The following is a 20,639-nucleotide window of genomic DNA, read 5'->3' as shown; positions in this document are numbered from 1 at the left end:
CGGGGTGAAAAGAAACTGCACGGGCCTGCTACAAGCTCTGTAGTTGAGCAACCGCCGCTGCTTCTTGCGGACAGAAGAAAAAATAGAGAAGAAAGGAAAAAGAGGACGGGAGAAAGACGCGCGCCGCAACAACAGCCGTCGTCCACCACCGAAGCACCGGTGCAATGGCGCTTAGCCACCTCCGCTGGTATTTCTTGCCACTTGCGTTCACCAACTTTGCCCTGGACGTTCGTCTATCGCTCCGGACCCGGTGTGGTGATTTTCAGACCAAGGCAAGCAGTTTGATGATTTTTTGACCAAGTATTTTTGGCCGCAACAGCTGCGCCAGCTAAGCCTATCGCTGCCTCACGACATCGGCGCGTTCGCGCGCAGCGGCGGTGGCGACGTCGCGTCCCGCCAAGCCCAACACCGCCTTGACTATGCCTTACAGTGTGGAAGGCACCGACATTACCGTCGCGGAGTTATCCGATGGCTCATGGACGGCATTCGAGATGCAACGCCGGTACCGAAGACCATCTCCGCCCAAGAAACAACCTGCCGAGGCCCAGACGCCAGCCACGACATCAATCCGCGGCCACGCGGACGCCCTCCACCTTTGACCAAAAAGCGTCCTCTGCCCCGCCTACCCTCGGAACACCTCAAGATCGTCCTCCGTCCACAGGGCACGCTGAACCTTCACACCGTAGGCCCCGCACGACTTGCTATCTACGCAGCCGCCAACGTCGACCACCGCCTAGCGGTTACTGCCGACCAAATCCGCATACACCCCACTAACAACACCATCACAGTGAGCACGTCTAACAATGCCCGTGCAGTGTCTTACGCCAAGATCGGCACCATCACCATCGACAAGACAGTAGTCCCGGTTGCCGCCTACGCCCCAGCCCCGGACAATTCCGTACGGAGGATTTTGTACAGAGCCTACAGTTACGAAAACGATGCCGAGATCCTGGCTGAGCTCCGCGCTCGTAATTCGGATCTCCCCATCGTTGCTGCGCGTCGTATGGGCAAGACAAAGCACTTCGTCGTTACGTTCGCCAACACCGAGCTGCCCCGATACTTGCGGTACTTGGGGTTTACTTTCGAAGTCTTCCCTTTGAAGCCTCGCCCGGAGGCGTGCTTCAACTGTCGCAAGCTGGGTCACCGAGCGGACGTGCGCCCCCAACCACGAATACCTACTTGCCGCCGCTGCGGCGTCGCTCACGACTCCCCACCAGCCGGCCAACCACCTACCTGCCAAGCCATGTGCATCGTATGCAAAGGCTCACATCCAACAGGCAGCAGAAGCTGCAAATACCGCTTCGTGTCTAGCCACAGGCGCAAATCTTCACAATCCCCCACGGACGCTGCCACTGACCCAAACAGTTCGCCAAGCGGCCGCCAGTCCCGTCCCCGAGAACGCGGCCACCAACAACCACCTCCAAGGGATGAATCCTTCCCGCCACTGCAAAGCAGCAGTCCCCCAACTGACCTCGCCACAAGTCAACCACTTCAGCTGCAGGAACCAAGAGATGACTCTTTTCCCCCTCTACGTGGACGCAGTGGGAGCAGAGATAGGAGCAGGTCATCGTCCCAGAGACGCAGCTCGCGGATCAACTCCAACTCCGGAGAAGAAGGAAGACCTGCCAAACATTTGGCATGGAAGATGCCACTTACAGACGACAAGCAACGCCGAGCACCCGACCCACAGGTAAGGGAGCTGGCTGAGTTAGTCCGACAACTGCAACAACAGTTAGCTCAGTCTAACGCAAAAATCAAACAGCTAGAAACTGCAAATGCGCAATCAAAAAATGAACAGTCGTCTGTGGCTTGCGCTCGCGTTGAAGTCAGCCGCAATGAGGACATGGAAGTAGATCAAAACCGCCGCAACAAACGAAAGGCACCTTTGGTACCTCGGCCAGATACAGATGACTTAGAGCGTAATTATGAAGAGAGATTTGCAAAAATAGACCAAAGACTAGCCAAGGTGGAGGAAACTATCCAGAAATTAATACCACAGATTAACAAAGTAACTGACACAATGGAAAAGTTTCCGACTACTTTCGAAACTGTCCTAGCTAAACTCGACACGCTTACAACCAGGGTTAACGCACTAGCATCCCCTAGCAATCTGATATCACCACCGCCAAATGCAGGCTCTTTGCCTCCCGCCCACACAGCATTCTCAGGCCCAGCTGACGGTGCTTCGGCGCGTCCGTCCCCCAGCAGCATTCTCCGACCCAGCGTACTGCAACCCGCGCGAGCGGAACCTTACCCGATACGCGATGGCTAGTACACCTGTTATAGTGTGGCAATGGAACTGCAGGGGATTCCGAGCCAAGCGCAAGGCTCTGGAATATGCAGTTTTGGCCCAAACAAACAGGCCGGTAGTCATAGCACTTCAAGAGACGAATACAAAAGTAAAGCTTGCAGGGTATACAGCATACAATGAGAAAGTGTCGGCTGAGTGCCGGCCGATCACAGCTACACTTGTACACCGTAATCTAACTGCAAACCAACTAGATTTGGAAATACCGGAGGTCTCTCATACATTTATACAAATCCTTCCGAACAAACGAACACAATCTCCCCTTTACATTCTAAACGTATATAGTCCACCTAAAGACAACAGCACGAAAATAGCCACACTCTTCCGTAAGGCGCATGTAGCTGCTCATAATGGAATGTTGCTGACTGTTGGAGACTTTAACGCACCCCATGCAGAATGGGGCTACTCAGTTAACAGTAGAAAGGGAACTAAATTATGGGAGACAGCCCAGGCGCTAGGGCATACCTTACTCGTCGACCCTGATAAACCTACGCGCATTGGTAACAGTGTAACCAGGGATACGTGCCCTGACCTTACCTTTGCCAGAAATATCCCCGATGCGAGATGGGAAAACCTAAATACAAACATAGGAAGCGACCACTATGTACTATGTACCACTTTCCGAGCTACGCATTGCAAAATGCGTCGCCAGGAAGTGAAGCACACGAACTGGGACGCCTTTAGATATGTCCGCTCGAAAGGGCCAGCGGAAAGTATAGTAGATTTAAGATAATGGATGGAGCGTCTGTTGCAAGACGCCGCAAATACTTCAAAAACTGTTGCCCTGGAGGACAGCAGTCCCAGTCCGGACGCTAAGCTAGTGCACATGATTGAAGCACAAAGAAGTATCCATGCTCGATGGCGTAAAAATAAGCACAACCGACGTTTAAAAATTCGGCTAACCCGGCTTGAAAAGGAAATCGAGGCTTACTCGTGGGAACTTAGCCGAGAACAGTGGCATCAGACTTGCGACCGCCTTAATGGGCAACTGGGCAACAAGAACACGTGGTTTTTACTTAGACATTTGCTGGATCCTACGAGAACTAAGGCAGACTCCCACAATAACCTACATAGGATCTCGCAATCTTTCCAAGGCACCGACGAAGAGCTCATGACCACTTTAAAAGATAAATACATTAACACCTCCCAGGATATACCCACGCCAGATGGGTACTCAGGATTGGATAATCCTCGCATGGATAGCGTCTTTACTGTAGCAGAGATTAGGGCTGCTCTTAACAAAATTAACTCCACCTCGGCACCGGGGGAAGATTGCATCACCAATAATATGTTGCGCAATTTAGAAGACCAGTCAGTAGAGGCTCTTACGGACCTCTTCAACAGGTACTGGACAGAGGGCAGCGTCCCTGAGGAATGGAAGCACGCTAAAATTATTTTCATACCTAAACCGGGCAAAAAGACTCGAGATGGGGAACCTCCGCCCAATCTCGCTAACGTCATGTCTCGGGAAGGTAATGGAACACGTTGTCTTAAACAGGCTCCTTATGCACACCGATGCGGAAGGCACGTTTCCCTCGTCCATGACTGGGTTTCGAGCAGGTCTTTCGACTCAGGACATTATGTGGCAAATTCAACAAGACATTCTAGATACAAATCGCATAAGAGCCACGCGAACCATCCTGGGACTCGATGTGAGTAAGGCCTTCGACAATGTGTCACACGCTTCCATCCTCAATCACCTCTCACAGTTACACGTAGGCAAACGGACATACGACTACATCGCTGCCTTTCTGAATGCGCGTACGGCTACGCTCCATTTCGTTGACAAAGTTAGTGACAAAATTACACTAGGGACGAGAGGAACACCGCAAGGCGCCGTACTTTCACCTTTTCTCTTCAACATCGTTATGAGCGGCCTCCCGCGTCTGTTAGATGATATCCCACACATACATCATTCCATTTACGCCGACGACATCACCATATGGACCAATTCTGGCTCCGATGGAGATATTACAGATTCATTACAACGAGCTATCGACACGGTACAGTCTTATGTGCAGGAAAACGACCTTACCTGTTCACCGGCTAAAGCAGAACTATTAGTTATAAGGAACAAACAAGCTTCACAGGTAAAACCAGATTCTCGAGAACCTATCCAGTTACACATTGACAACCATCCGATACCCCCGGCAGCCACGATCAGAGCTCTCGGAATGTTGATTCAGAATAATACGCAGAACACAGAAGCTATACGCCGACTACGCGTCACGGCGCACCAGATAGGTGGGCTGGTGAGACGCATTGCCACACGTCGCAGGGGTACGAGAGAAGCCGACCTGTGCAGGATCATCCAAGCCTTTATGATAAGCAGAATCATGTACGCTTGCCCGTACTATCATCTGCGTCGTAGGGATGAACATGCACTTAATAGCATAATTAGAACAGCATACAAAGCGGCCCTTAGCTTACCAGTATACGCTAACTCAGATCGACTACTGCAGTTAGGAATTTTTAACACACTATCTGAACTAATTGAAGCCCATAAGACAGCACAAGTGACCCGCTTGTCACGCAGCCTTGCGGGACGCGTAATTCTCGACAAGCTCCACATACACCCCGACTGAGCAGGTGTGCGCAACATCCCATTTATCGGCTGACATAACTAGTAGACTAGTTGTTAAACCAATAGCCAAAAACATGCTGCCAGGTAGACATGATGCCCGCAGGAAGACAAGGGCACAGACCCTTGAGAAACAGTACGAGGACGATCCACGAGCAGTGTACGTGGATGCAGCTCAGCACATCAAAAACGGAGCATACGTGGCATGTATGGCCACTCCAAAGTCAACCTTCATTAACGCCATAACATTTCATGCTAGCTCCATATGCGAGGCAGAGGAAGTAGCTATCACACTGGCCATCGCGGATCCCCACACCAAAACTATTCTAAGCGACTCAATAAGCACCGTTCAAAATTTCGCCAAAAATTCTGTAAGCGCACTTGCGACACGAATTCTGCGCAACCGATCTCTCAATCACAACATCAATCTCGTATGGGTTCCGGCTCACGCGGGTAACTCCGGAAACGAAGGGGTCGACCGTCTAGCCCGAGGCTTAACCAACCGGGAGACGGGAGATCTATCGGGAACGGACGCGCCTGTGGAGGCACCGCGCACATGCGCGGAGGTAAACTTTTATCGCGAGCTAAGATGCACGTACCCCGCCCCTCACCCCAACCTCGACCGCGCGCAAGCCACGACACTCAGACGCCTACAAACAAAGGCCATTCTTAGCCCCTACCGACTATCGTTAATTACAAACGGAGAATTCAACCCTGCATGCCGGCACTGCGGTGACGGGACGCAGGCCACTCAAGACCATATACTGTGGGAATGCGCCAGCAATCCCCCTCCAAAGACACACTTGCCAGCTCCCTCAGCGGAGGAATGGGACAAGCTGTTGGCCAGCCCAAGAAAAACTACGCAACTGGCCCTCGTCACGCGAGCTCAAGAGGTCGCTCCCGACTGGAGGCCACCCTAGACTCGCCCCAGCCCGAAATAATTCCTTTCATTTCGTGGCAATAAAAGTTGTTACCACCGCCACCTCCGCTGATTGATTGATTTATAGGAAGGGAAAAGGCGCGGTGACTGCCACTTGCTTTCTGTGGACACCTCAACCGCGCCGTAAGGAAAAGGAGCTAGGTGGGAGAGAAAGTGGAAAGGGAGAAAGAGGAGCCGTAGTGGAGGGCAACGGCTCCGTGCTCCGCTGCCTCGTGCAGACAGAAGAGAGAAAGTGGAGAATGAAGTAAAGAACAGGGAGAGAAAGAGCGCGCCGCAACAGCCGTCGTCCACCACCAAGCGGTGGCGGGTGCGATGACGGCCTACAAACAGATAAACATTCGGTGGTTGGCTAGCCGCCGCCGCAAGCGGCGTTGACCAACCGTCGCAGCCCCGTAGGGACTGATTGATTGATTTATAGGAAGCGAAAGGCGCGGTAACTGTCTCACTTGTTTTCTGTGGACACCTTAACCGCGCCGCAAGGGAAGGGAGGAAGGTAGGATGAAAGTGGAAAGAGAGAAAGAGGAGCCGTAGTGGAGGGCTACGGCGTAATTTCGACCACCTGGAGGGAGATCTTTAACGTGCGCTGACATCGCCAGGAACTGCTGCGCCGTAAAGGAAGAGAGGAAGGTGGGAATGAAAGTGTAAAGTGAGAAAGAGGTGCCGTAGTGGAGGGCTGCGTTGTAATTTGATCACCTGGGCGCTTTTAACGTGCACTGAACTGACATCGTACAGCACATGAATTTCTCTCCATTTCAGTTTCATCGAAGCGCAGCCGCCGGCTAGCGGGTTGAAACCCGAATACTCAGGGTCAATAACTGGCCGTCCTGACCGCTGAACCACCGCGGTGTTGCTATGGCATTTTGACAAGCTGGCGTGAGTGTAATAATAAATAAATTGGTTCACAGGAAGGGAAAGGCGCAGTAACTGTCACACTTGCTCTGTGGACACCCGAACCGCGCCGTAAGGGAAGGGAGGAAGGTGGGAATGAAAGTGGAAAGAGAGAAAGAGGAGCCGTAGTGGAGGGCTACGGAGTAATTTCGACCACCTGGGGATCTTTAACGTGCGCTGACATCGCACAGCACACGACGCCTCTTCGTTTCGCCTCCATCGAAACGCAGCCGCCACGGTCGGGTTCGAACCCGGGAACTCCGGCACAGTAGTCGGGCGTCTTACCACTGCACCACCCCGGCGGGGCCTGGCGTGAGTGCCGTAAACAGTTTTCAGTGACCTAACTCAACTTTCGTCGCCGAATATACGTGGCGTCATATTTTCTACTTTGGCGACAGATACGGATTTTTTCGCCGTAAATTTCCTCCCTAGCTGAAAACATTGGCCTTATGTCATGAAGCGTACAAAAGAATAACAAAGAATGCTTAAGCTTTGCCTTTGAGAGTCCATCGCGATAGCGTTATCGTGGCCCGTTGGTATCCCTTAAATATGAATGCCTTTAAGGCGATATATGGATGTATAAGGCTTTGAATCATGCAGCGGCTCCTGTCATCTGTTGCAACAGCACATTGAGGTCGAAGAATTTCAAAGTGAGCTCTGCATCACAGTTCAGTGAAATGGAAATGTTTGCTACACGCTTAACTATTAACTATTACATTCATGATTAGTTTCTTTCTAATGACGCGCCTAAACAATAGCTGTAAGTCATAAGGCAAAGCTTACATAAGGTCTACCTTTATTCGTAGAGAAGCGATATGGTTCTGTGCCGAAGTGGTTGCGTACTCGCCTCGCACAGAGAAGAAACCGGGCTCGACTCAGCTAGTTTCGACAAAATATTTATTGTTTGGCCGTAAGGGAAGGAAGGAAGATGGGAGTGAAAGTTATCAGAGAGAAAGAGGAGTCGAAACTACGGAGTAGTTTCGAACACATGGGGATATATATACCGTGCAATGTCAGCGCAAGTTAAAGATCCCCGGGTTGTCAAAATTACTCCGTTGCCCTCTACTACTGCTCCTCTTTATATCCCAATGCGGCTTATACATTCAAAGATATCGTAAATTTCTGCCAATCTAGCCACAGCCTTTACCCCCGCCCATGTAAAGGCCTTTCAAAGGCGGGTGAGCGGCTCTTACTCCGCCTCTATACCAACACACTGCTGTGCCCGGCAGCTCTAAACCACTTCGACCCTGCTTTCTCTGGCAGCTGCCCGCACTGTGGGGTGGTGTCTTCGGACATCTACCATATGGTGTGGGCCTGCCCCTCAAATCCGGCTATCCCCCCTCACCCCAACCCAGCCCGGGAGGACTGGGAGGCGATCCTGCTCAGCTGCTCCGACCTGCAGGCCCAACGGGCCTCAGTCGGGCGAGCCCGAGCGGCGGCAGACGCCACTGGGGCCCCGAACTAGGGACCTCCACCTAGTGTTTGTGAGGTTTGGTCCCTTCAGGGTCAGCTCATGCGTAACCTCCTGTATTTGTATCTTATATAAATTTTTTTCACCACCACCACCATCCTCTTTATATCTGTCCACTTTCACTCGAACCTTCCTCCTTCTTTTGCGCACGGTTCAGGTGTCGACAAGTGTATACTGTGCATTCCGTTTGCTGTGAAACAATTATTATTATTTGTTCATTTCCTTCTGATTTTCGCGTTACAACCGCAACGCCGTCACTGACCTTTCTGCAACACGGGGCACTTAACGTTATCGGTTTAAAATGCTCAGTGAGACGCGCACGTTTTTCTGCCTTTGGTAGGCTAACTAGGCGGTGCGGAGCGTGCTCTAGTTCTCGCGCACCAAAAAGCGTCGCCTAGTGGGCTACGCCCCCTTTAAACCTTTTGATCGGCATTCTAGAAACGTGTTACCTCTTAAAATGAACCAGACACTGTGCTGGCTTATAGGCGTAGCCATAAATATTAAATGACTAGTAGAGGAAGTAGCGAGGCATTCTAATGAGATATCGCGGAAGCTTCGAAAGCAGTCCACGGAACACCTGGTTTTCGCAGAAACCTCTTTTAAAGCTCCTGAACAAAACACTGTCATGGAATCATCGGTAATAAAATTAACAGTCCGGGGATCATTGTTATTCTAATGCAGAAATTGAAGCAGCCGTTTTGAAAATAATTTAAATACGCACAATAAGGTACCAATCGGGTGCGTGCGGCGCCTTTTTCACGGTCCTGTAGGAGTGCGTGGAGAGTAGGACAGTTATTTCAGGTACAAAGCTTCACATGCTTTACATAACATTACATAAAATTATAAGCAATGTAGATAACAAGCGTATTTCTTAAGAGTGGATGTTCTATACGTGAAAGCATTAGTAGCGGCACCAATTCTGTATCACCTCACGCATTTACAAGACACCGTGCCAGATGTCACAAAAAAACGAAAATGTGAAAAGCTACTGGTTCACAACACTACGCCTATTCTGTTCTGTCCAAGCAATCTAATAATATAAACAATTCATTTCTTACAGTTGCGGCCACTACACGTCGCTGTCCCTCACCACTCCCGCCACCGGCCGGAACAACTGCTGGATATAGGCTAACCGGTGACAGGACGGTGAAGCCTTCTCCTTCCAAACTACTGGTGCCCCAGCAACCACCAGCCTTGCTGTTTCTCCGTTTCTGGCCTTTCAAATATTTTTCCGATTTATGCGTCATCTGCTGCGATAATAGCAAGGCTGTATGTTGTGCTACGCTATAATCGCCATCTGCTGCTATAACAGAAAAGAAAACTTTGTCTCCTAGTTTCCATTGAGTTTCGATATTTTAATCTTGTGAAAACAACAGACTTCATTTCCTAGAAGCAAAACACTGCAAATGCTCTCATTAAGATTCTTTTGTGACTGCATCTCGTTTTTGTAGTTGCCGAAATGTTTCGTCTTACAACGGTCAATTAGAATTTAAGGCACCTCATTACCTGACCGTCCTCACATCGGGCGCTGTTGAAGGTACGTGCGCAGAATAGCTTTTGCTACTGATTTAATTATTCATCTCTGGCAATGTATTCCTCAGGTATTGGTTGACTTTAAAAAAGAAGGTTGCAAAGTTTTAGGGAATAGTAAGCAAGATTGAGAATGCCTCCGCAATTGCTGATTGTTACATTAGGCGTCCTGTGCAGTTCAATACACCCTACGCTGACTCTAGAAAAAAGGCCTCTTGACGTGATTAGGAATATTCAGCCGCACATGAGGCAGCATTATGACGTGGCGCTGATAACGTGCAAGGGACATTGGGATTTTGTAGACCGGTTCTGGCTACGAAAATTGCAGCAGCCCGTCACTATGTGGACTTTGCTGCACCCGGGCTTGCCCGGGCTGATGAATCTGGTGGACAACAACATAAAAAAAGGCACCAAGACAAGTATACTCATACCAAGCCTCGGAAAGCACTCCTTACGATGTCTTCAACAAACCGTCACCTACACGCTCTTTATTTACTTAGTCGAATGGATATTAATAGATGCCAGTGCGGAAGGAAATAATTTGATGAAATTGTACGTGTCTCAGTCAACCGTTAGAAATTTCACTTGCGAAATAGCAAAAACCATTATACTGCAAAACGAAACGCGGGGAGCTCTTTCCTCTAGTTTTGTGTCCTTGTATTCCAGAAGCTGCAGTTTCAGGCGGCAACAAACAAAGCCAGGAAACAAGAGGCACTCTCCACTACGCAACAGTGTCATTCGTAGCGCATGCTTTCGATATCCCCAAATTAGACTCCCTAAACAAGAATGCAATTCATGGCCAACAAACATTATTTTCAGTTCTATTTCATTGTACAACGTCACTGTAGTTCAAACGTTCTACAACGAAATGGATGCTTTTCGTAGAGAATTATTTTCTAGTCACGTTGATGTCTCTAGTAGCCTGATGTCAGCTGATGAAGGGTTACCAATGTATTTCTACATTCCCGGTCTGATAGAGTATGCGTATGAAACCTTTTATGCTAGCCGCTACCACTCTACGCCACTGTCTATGTTTGACATTTTCACCAAAGCTAAGATAGGACTCGTCTTCGTCATGGCTACGCTTTCCTTCTGTTTCCTGTATTTCCTCCTTTCTGACTTTTACAACAAAAACCCTGGATCGCCGGGTACCAATGCAGACATGTTCATGTTTCTCATAGCTTCCTTCTTCGCCTCGTCATCCCCTATTCCTCGCATAAGACTAGCTTGGATTTCTAGCATCGTCTGCGGCTTCTGGCTGGTTGGTATACTTCCGTTTTCCCATTACTTTCGAAGTGAGTTGACATCGAAGCTGGCTGTCCCAAATTTACCTGATTCCATTGATTCGCTCGAAAAATTGGAGGCTGCCCTCCAACAAAAGCGTGTGGTTCCATGCGTCATAGAAGGATCATTTCAGCACACTGCACTGAGAACTCCTTTTCATGAAAACAGTGTTCATGTGAAACTGAGCTCATCATTTCAGCAATACCATGAGAAAAAGAGCCTTACGCCCAAATCGATAATGGCATGTCTAATGTGTGCTCAGCAAACCGACCGCATTTGCTATATGTTCTCTGACCCCTTTTCGAGAATGTGGAAGGAGAGTAGGGAGCTCGTAGAATCGCGAGACCACTTAAACCTAGTTTTGTTCACGATAGTGGTGCGGAAGAATTACCCTCATCTGGCAGCATTGAGGGAGTTCATTAGGAAAGTTATCGAAGCGTCTCTTCTCCGCCTACCTATAGAGATTCAACAAAATATTTTTGCACACAGGCAAATGCATGAAAGGACAGAATTCCAGCGTATTCAAATAGCAGAGCTCGCCCCCTTCTTTGGCATTTTCATGGCATTCTTGGGGCTCGCTACCGTTGTTTTCGTAATGGAGACCTTGGCTATACAATTAAAGTACAGAAGATTTCACCAACGAATATTCATTCGGCATAGAATGCTCATTAGAGCTCCCTGTATTGTGCTTGCATCAAGCACTGGTTAAAGGAATGGAATTATTCGGTAACGGTTTGCTTTGTGCCTATCCTATCGGGCTCGAATTTGCCTGCCTTTTTGAGCGTTAATTTCGCGAGACATATTTTATATTTTCTTCCATACAATGATCGAACCAAACTTCTGCTAAAGAGAACATCCACAGTGGGAATGAAGTTCCTTCTGGATATAACTAGGATACTTTTTTAATTTCCTTTGAATGGCAGCGAGGGTTTCTTTCCAGCATTCTATTTAAGTACACCTGAGGCTGCTGTGTAACACACCATAAAATTGGTTGTGGCCACAAAAAGCACTCACTGCTATGCAACAATGTCATCCACCCCACAAGCCAAGACATTTGACGCACTTCCGAGCGCCAGAGTTGCATCTCAGCCCATGCAGTGCTTCTCGCTTCAGTTACCGGCTAATTGTCTGTCCGCAGCTGCTGCACCGCTTTACCACATATGCCGGTAACAAGGACAGTGTAACGAAAGAAAGCTGTTCCACATCAACCTAATTGCAAAGCTCAGGCACCGGGCATTCAATGAGATCCAACACTCTCTTTCTGGTCATTTTGAATTTGTAATGCTTGATAACATGCTTTCTGCAATACCTGGGGTCACTTCGAGAGTTTCGCAAGTCTCCGCTCTTAGCCCACTGCTATTTGCAATCTATAATTATGATATCAATTTTGATATTACTGTTGCATGAAACGTTTTACAAATAACAGCATCATGTACCAAAAAAAATAAAAATCATCACGACCACATTTCGCTTTCCCAATCACTTGACGCAGTGGCGGACTGGCGCGAGAGATATTAGATGACCATTGATTTCTAAAAACATCATGCGTGCATGATAATAACTACAAACATATACACGCTTGCTTCCTTTTGAAGCATGCATGGAACTCCACTTATAAATCCCAGCGTAAATGCATCGGTTTCACACTAACCGCTGATCAGATAGGACGCACACATCGACTGTGCAGCATCGGCGGGATTGTGTAAACTGTTCTTGTCGAGAAGATGCATACGGCTACCACCCGCCTCACCTAAACTCAGCGTATAATACGCTCATATGACACATTTTAGCGTACGCCCACACTGTCTGGTTTCTGCATTCAGTCACTAACATAGAAAACTAGAAAAACACAAAGAAAGGCATGGTGGCTTATCCTGAACATTTATGTTGTACTGACTTCCCAACTTACCATATAGCCGTATAAGTTCGTGCGACACTCTCTTAAGACCAAAGCACGCGCGTCTCAATTTTTTTACAGCAAGTATAGAGTACGAATTATCACATCGATGTGTCAAAATATATTTACCTGTCAGAGTCTCAACAGCCAAGCTCCAAACATATCTCACATTAACTGAATATTTCTGTCATCACGTTGCATTTAACCATTCATATTTTGTTCATATCGACATCCGAGGTTGTAACAAACTGGATTTTTCCATTACCCACACGCCGACATTAACAGCAATCGTTAAAAAGATGCAAGCTATTCTGCAGCGTTATGCCCTCAGTTATCCCCAAGGGGCTCTGACTGTTTATATTACGTTTCACTTTTCCTTCACTTGTGTTAAACAGTGCATGAGCATTTGAGTAGTCTTAGTTTGTCCATATAGGATCGAATGCGAATTATTTACTACTGGTAGTTTTATCGTATATGCTCCTCTACTATCTTTTTGCTCGCCTTGGCACCTTTATTTAAGTGCATGTTTTTCACTGGTAACAATGTTGTTTTACTGACGATTGATAACTCCTTTGGGAACGGTTTGTACCTTGTTTTTCTTAGGCGTTTCAACGATTTGGATTATCGGATTTATTTAGCAAACGTTCTTGCGGAATGTGAACTTGGCTTGGGTTGTGTGTTTATTCAAACGTTCAGCTCGGGTGCCGTAACTGCGGCCTGCAGAATTAAAAATTAAGAAATAAGTAAATTATTATAAATCCGTGCAGAGAGTGATGCACCATTAAACTCTTGAGGCGTTCTCGTGTGCCGTAAAAAAGATGCTGGACGTCCCGATGAAAACATGCCAAGCATTAACACTGAGCTCAGCAAAGGAAGTGATGCCTTCTAGATTTCCAGAGAGGCTGACGCAGAGACATAGAATATTTATATTTAGAGAAACCTCAACCGAAATGTTCTATGGCAACGACCAATGTCCTGGAATGCCAACTCAGGCACAAAGCTTCCGAAGTAGTGTGCACTTTGCAGTACACTTTGCAATTTTTCATTTTACTGTCAGGGATGCGGTGACAAATGAGATGAATTTTATGAACATTGTGAGTGTTAAACGCTGTTATTATATCATCGCCTCCCCCCCCCCCCCCTCACGCCACTTTAAGCAAGCAGTTCACCTACCATCGCACGTTCATCTGCGCTCCACGCTACAGTAATATTTTCGTATCTGATGCTGAGCTTCCTCCAAAAACAAGCACAATGTCTGCCAAGACGCCAACTATACCAATATTTTGGAACTTCAACCCAGCTAAACGCTACTAAATGGCTTTTAGAATTAGGAGAGCATCGGCTATAATTTCTCGCCAGTGACGCCATAACACCTATTGCATTGAATATACAATTTTCTCGGTAAAAATTTTTTTGAAAAAAGGCTGACAAATGTTAGCAGTACGCAGGCTCGAAGCAGGCTCAAGCAGATAAAACGGTCAGAACAGAGAGGCCACGTCTTAGATCTAAAGATGTGTTCGCTAAGATTCACGCTCAGAGTAGAGAACGTCTGGACCTCGGGAGCCATCCTTGCATAAAACCTTGTCAATACGCTTTTACCGTATATAAGTAAAGGAATGCCTTGCTTAGCTATTGCCGAATATTACCGTTATTCCATTCGTATTGAAGCCGTAAAAGTATATTCAGTCGCATAAACTGCCCGCAATGATACGAATAGCATCTTCTTTTGGAACAGTGCTGTCCGTTTGCTGTTCATCTTAAAGGCAGCAGAAGACGGTTGTCACACGGCCATAAGACGCAGATTATGCACCGGAATCGCCGATGATCTGCTGTGACTAGGCAGACAGGGTTAGCCGTCGCAATCGAAGGCAGCTACAGCACGTGTCGTGAAGTATAGGCGTTTGACACTGCAAAAAGCAGAATGGATGAGAGGCTTGTTTTTATTTCGCGCACCGCTGCCAAATAGTGAAAATATTATCGAAATAATTAAGACTGTATTTAAAGTGCCCTGGTCTCGTAAGTTTTGTGGCGCAATTGATTACTACTACTCGTCTCAGCACTGACACCACTGAAACATCTTTTCGAATCCTCGATTGGACTGTGGCAAACAACTGTTTTGTGAATATTTTTTTTTACAACGGTGAAATAACTTACCAACAACTTTCATGTGGTGTGTTTTCGTGGTGTGCGTGGTTCGTAATAGACTAAACCCCAGCTGTCAACAGAGCCCCGAGGTTGCAGTGTGACAACGGTTACACTAAGCAATAATCTTCAACGTAATCAATTCCTGCCTTTTGTGAGTGCATGTTACATTTAGGTTGCATTCACAGACACTTTTTAGCAACAATCGGTATGACAACGATTACACTAAGCACTTCATCATAATCATTCACTGCCTTCAGTGAGTGTATGTTACCTTTAGGTTGCGTTCATAGACACGTTTCAGCAAGAATCGCCGTTTTCAATGAACGGATGTTACTTTTAAGTTGCGTTCAGACACGAATTTCAGCAACAATTGCCGTTCAGCTCGCTGAGAGTGTCGACTGCTGAGTTCCTCACCTTCATTTTTCTGGTAATTTTGCTATCGACTCTCTATGAACTCAAGAGCTGAAAATGGTTTGCAAAAGTGCTATGCACCTCCCACAACTACTGTAAGGACTTTCGAGCGCCAACTTGTAAAAACATTTTTCACCCTGAAGCGGCGGCCGCCCACTAGACTTGTGTAGGCATAGCGATTTCACCGAACCCAGGCGCGGTTCGGCCTCGCCTCTCTCGTGCAACTGGACCTTCTCCCAGCGGCTCGGTATCGCCTCCCTCATTCAGCCCGACCCTCTCCCGCTACGTTGACCTGACCGCAGCAGCATTTCCCATCAAGCCGAAGGGGGAGCGGTCACTACTCATTCACTTGAAACCTATCCGAAATGAATTAGGGCTCGTGAAGCCCGAATGCTGATCACCCGAAGCCAATCTGGTTTGGGCAAACTAGCACGCGTCCTTCACCTCCCCCCCCCCCCCCCGGCCGGACTGGTCACACTGGCGCAACTATATTCAGGCAAGTCTTAATGCACCACTATGAGGTGTCAAGCCCCGTTACCTAAGCTACTTGTCAATGATTTGAAGGTTACCTACCGCCCAAATGGAGGCCCCGCCATCAGCAAGCATAAGGGACGATATACTTTATCTCGAATAATTACCACTCTGAAGTTCCAGATGAAAGCAGTCCGTCAACAAGACGTCATCCGAATCAATCTCCGAAACAACTCTTACACCATAAGTGCTCCTTCCAAAGACACAGAAAAATCCTACGTCCAACTCGCAGCGCTTCAATTTGCCGATAAAAAAAGCAGCCTGATGAAGTTATACATCACTCATCCTGACACCGCCGTCAAAAGCATAATCTACAATGCCATATACGACCAGACATCGGACGAAATTTTCAAGGAACGACAGATGTTCAACCGAAGTCAATCCTAGCCATCACGGACGCCTGAAAGCTCGGAAGAACTAACTCAATCCTGGTTGCGTTCATCAATATGAAAGCGGTCTCGTGGCAACTCCGTTTATACGGCACTACATACATAATTACTAACCGTTCTTGGCCAAGGCAGAAGCCTGTTTTAATTGCCGCCAGGTTTGCCATTGAAGTGGTGTGTGCACAAAGCACAAAAACTGTATATGCCAGCAATGGGGATAGGTTCACACACCATCGGTACCACATACATGCGCGGCGAAATGCATTCTCTGCAACGGTCACCATTTCACGGGATCTAAGGATTGCTAAGAGCGCCACAAGTGCCCGGACAACAAGAGATCAACCTCCGCCTCCTGTCGATGACGCGGTGGAGACGACGACTGCCAAGAAGTCCAGCACCAGGCACAGAATCAACTCTGCTAATCGCAGCCGCTGCTACAACCGCTCTGAATAAACAGCGAAGATATACTCCAAAACATCCAAGTACCGGAACTGGTCGCCATCCTTCCCACCTCTGATCCATCAGCCTGTTCCCGACTAACAGGTGAGCTGGGGCCCACGATCTTCCTCCCTCGTCCCTGAGAACGCCCTAGTAAATGCCGGTTATAGAAACAGCACCTACAAATTCGACAACAGAGCGTGCAAATAGCCAAGCTTAGCAATCCGCTCCAGATTTTACTGAAGGAATTTTCCCACACAGAGCGAATGGAAGTCAAAATCCTCAGCCCCTATGGAGCACAAAACCTTCTACCCCCTTCTTCATCTCCTATCCCAGCAACAAGCTCCACACCTTCAACCTTGCACAACGCCCCCACCAACTGTAAGGATACAGAAGTCGCCCCCCAACAAACGGCAAGCCAAATCCAGTCAGACCTCCTCAATTCTCTGGCTCTGGTAGAAGGACACCTTGCGAAAGCTTCGAAGTAATGACCCAAACCACATATTTATGGTCCACCAACCTCAGCACTCGGTTTAGAGCGATCAAGCAGTAGCAAACTTCCCAAGTAAAATCTTAACTGAACACTAGTCCAAGCTCAATCACATCATAGCCACTAACTCCAAAACCTTTACTACACCCACATGCAACCTACCTAGCGATGGCAGGCAACCGCAAGGCAATTAGAGTGTGGTAATGAAATTGAAGGAGTTTTCGCTCCATGCGCCGCAACCTGCAGCTCCACATTCAGTCGTTGTCCGAGGCAGAAATACCTACAGTCATCGCACTACAAGACACGCATGCTCCTGTTAATCTCCTCAACTACATCCCCACATACCAACACATTCGTACATAAAGTAGCTACTTTGGTACACCGCAACTACGCCGCTAAGGATCAGCCAATTGAATTAGAAGACATCGACTGTCACTGCATAGAACTTCTACCCCAAACAAGAATGAGCCAAGTCTCTTTATCCTAAACATTTGTAGCCGTCTTGAAGGTAAAGCAGCTTGCCTTGTGGCAGCACTACGAAGAACATTACAGGTCAGCACACGTTACCCGCTGATCACGGTATGAACATCTGTAGCCGCCCTAAGGGTAGAGCAGCATCCTTCGTGGCAGCACTACGAAAAGTATTACAGATCGTCACAGCCACCCGCTGGTCGCCTTAGGTGACTTCAACGCTCGACACGTAAGGTAGAGATACACATTAAGTTTCCGTAAGAAATGTCAACTCCGGGTGCTCCTACAAAACGAGGGCTTTACACTGGTTAACGAACCACAACTTACGCGTATCGGCTTCGGTGTGCAGCAAAACTCTACTCCCGATCAAACTCTTACAAACATCTCATATAATTACACTATCGAAAACACAGTCCTCATTAGGCAGTGACCCCTACATTATTCAAACTTCCTTCCCTCTAATCTCCATCACCCGTACATCAGAAAGCGCCTCAATATCACCGACTGAGATAAAGTCTGAAACCTCTGAAATGATGCCCCCCCCCTCATATATATCAACTTGTAAACTGGGTAAATAACCTAACCAAAGACATAACCACTGTCACGTCGGAGATCCCGAACACAAAACAGTCGAACGTGGCCGATAGCTGCCTTCTGCATATGTGGTAGGCCCACAACAGCTTGAAAAAGCGATGGTTCAAAAACAAGCATAACCAATTCTGTAAAGATGGATCTCAGCCGTGATTAGAGACACAGCTTAGAAGCGACGCAGCTAACCCGACAACCATGGAGACAAGTTTCCGACTGCATCGAAGGTAGCCTCGGATTTCGAGACACGTGGAAGCTTCTGAGCTGCCCTCTAGAACCTTATCACACAGAAATTTCTCAACTCAGCAACTTAACACGTCTCATCCACAGCTTAAACATGGATTACGGCATTTTAATACAAACCTTAAAGGCCAAGTACCTCACGAATACGCCACAAACTCTCCTCCCTTCATACACAGGCAAGCCCGACCCCAATCTCGGTGAGACATAGCAACATGGAACGCTTGAGCAGCAATGCAATAAAATACGCACTATGTCACCCCGGGAGTACATGAGATAACAAAGGAAGCTCTTGGAAACCTTGACGACAACTCTGTTCAAGCCGTGACGGACCTTTTCAAGGAACAAGCAACAGGCATGTACTTTTCCCGCGGAATGCACAAGGCAAGAGTCACCTTCAATACCAAACCATATAAACCACTAGGCATAGCCCACCTCCGACCAATCTTTCTCACATCATACGCAAACTTCTCGAGCATTTAATCCATACCAGATTACTCAACCATATTGTTGCGAAGAAGATCGGCAGTGGCGCGGGAGGAGCCATCGCGCTAGGCCAGACAATAAATCATCGTTCATCCTGTCGCCATGTTGTGCCGTCTCTTTGCTTTCACCACGTAGCATTTTGGTTGTTGGAGGTGCGGCGTATATTATCTCCATCCTCGCCTTGGGGCATCGACGCCATCTGTAAGCCGGGACCTTGGACCGAGGGCCCTGGGACATCGCTGAGCAGCTTCGCCCCAGCCCTTCCTGCCCAGATTAGACCAACTACCACCGCCCAGTCCCCAGCCTGGATCTGAAGACAAGGAGAACAAACAAACCAACCAAACCCGAGACGAAGGACCCGAAAGACCCGAAGGAGCTAAAGGAACCGGACATGTACACGCACCCCGCCCAGCCGCTTGTCGCGACCTCGAGTCATCGGTCCCATGGACTCTGGAGGCTGATAATTGAATAGCATCAAAGCGGCGGATCACCCAAGCGTCATCGTGTTCATCGTCATCGTGGTGGCAAGCGCATCAGTCTATTCTATCTTTTATTGAACATCTACACCATCACGTCATCATCGACTTCAATGAAATGATCGGAACAATCGCTCGGTGGCCCTGGGAAGTGTTACGAAGAAGATTGGCAGTGACGCGAGAGGAGCCCTCGTGCTAGGCCAGACATTAAATCATCGTTCATGCTGTTCCTATGCTTTGCCGTCTCTTTTCTTGTCACCACGTCACAATATGTATGCCCAGAATCTCTTCCCACGCGATGCTGGGATTGAAGCTCAGACTTGAAGCAAAAAAAAACGTGTTACCTCCGTAACTGGATCCTCGATCCCCCCGATCCCCAGCCCGGAGCTCTAACCGCTTTACTAGGCCCGCTTTGTTTCTCTAACGCGATGTTTATTGCATTGAACCAATGATCTTATATATTGATTCGTGACGATTTAACGTAATTCTCCTTCTGCATTTTCCTCAGCGGAGGGCGCTGAGGAAAATGACAAGAACGGATGTAGGTAATAAAGAAAGATGAAAATAAACCACAATTCTAAAACGCTCCCTCCGAGTAAAGGTTTTAAAGACCAACGATAGTGTTTCCAATTCTCCGCATGCAAAATTCAAAACAAATAACATATAATAAAGCTCCTGCTATAAGTACGCGTGGCTCTATCTAGTGGAGTGGGCACGTCACAGTCAAGCAGTCTCGCGCGAATTTTATTCATTTTATTTATTTAATAATACCATTACTCCTTTCTTGGGTGGGTAGAATGCGGTACTTAACGTTCAAAGCAGCACAAGCACATTGTATCAAGGACAACATAAGTTCGCAGAACCAACTAATACCACACACATAAAGAACATTTTTTTTTTTCAGGAATAGCTTTTTCCAACGCCCTTTTGAATATGGATCAAAAATTAAAAAACAAGAGTACAAAAGAACAAAACACAAAAACACAAGAATTAAAGTAATTGCGGCAGAAAGGAGCCCGAGTGTTATCGATCATGCGGCACGTTTGATTACCGCGCACTTCAAAAAGAAAGCAAAAAG

The sequence above is a fragment of the Amblyomma maculatum genome, chromosome 11 (genome assembly GCF_055883805.1).
Source record: "Amblyomma maculatum isolate TAMU_Amacu chromosome 11, ASM5588380v1, whole genome shotgun sequence".
In the NCBI taxonomy this organism is placed as follows: Eukaryota; Metazoa; Arthropoda; class Arachnida; order Ixodida; family Ixodidae; genus Amblyomma; species Amblyomma maculatum.
Note: the sequence above shows the minus strand (reverse complement) of the source record.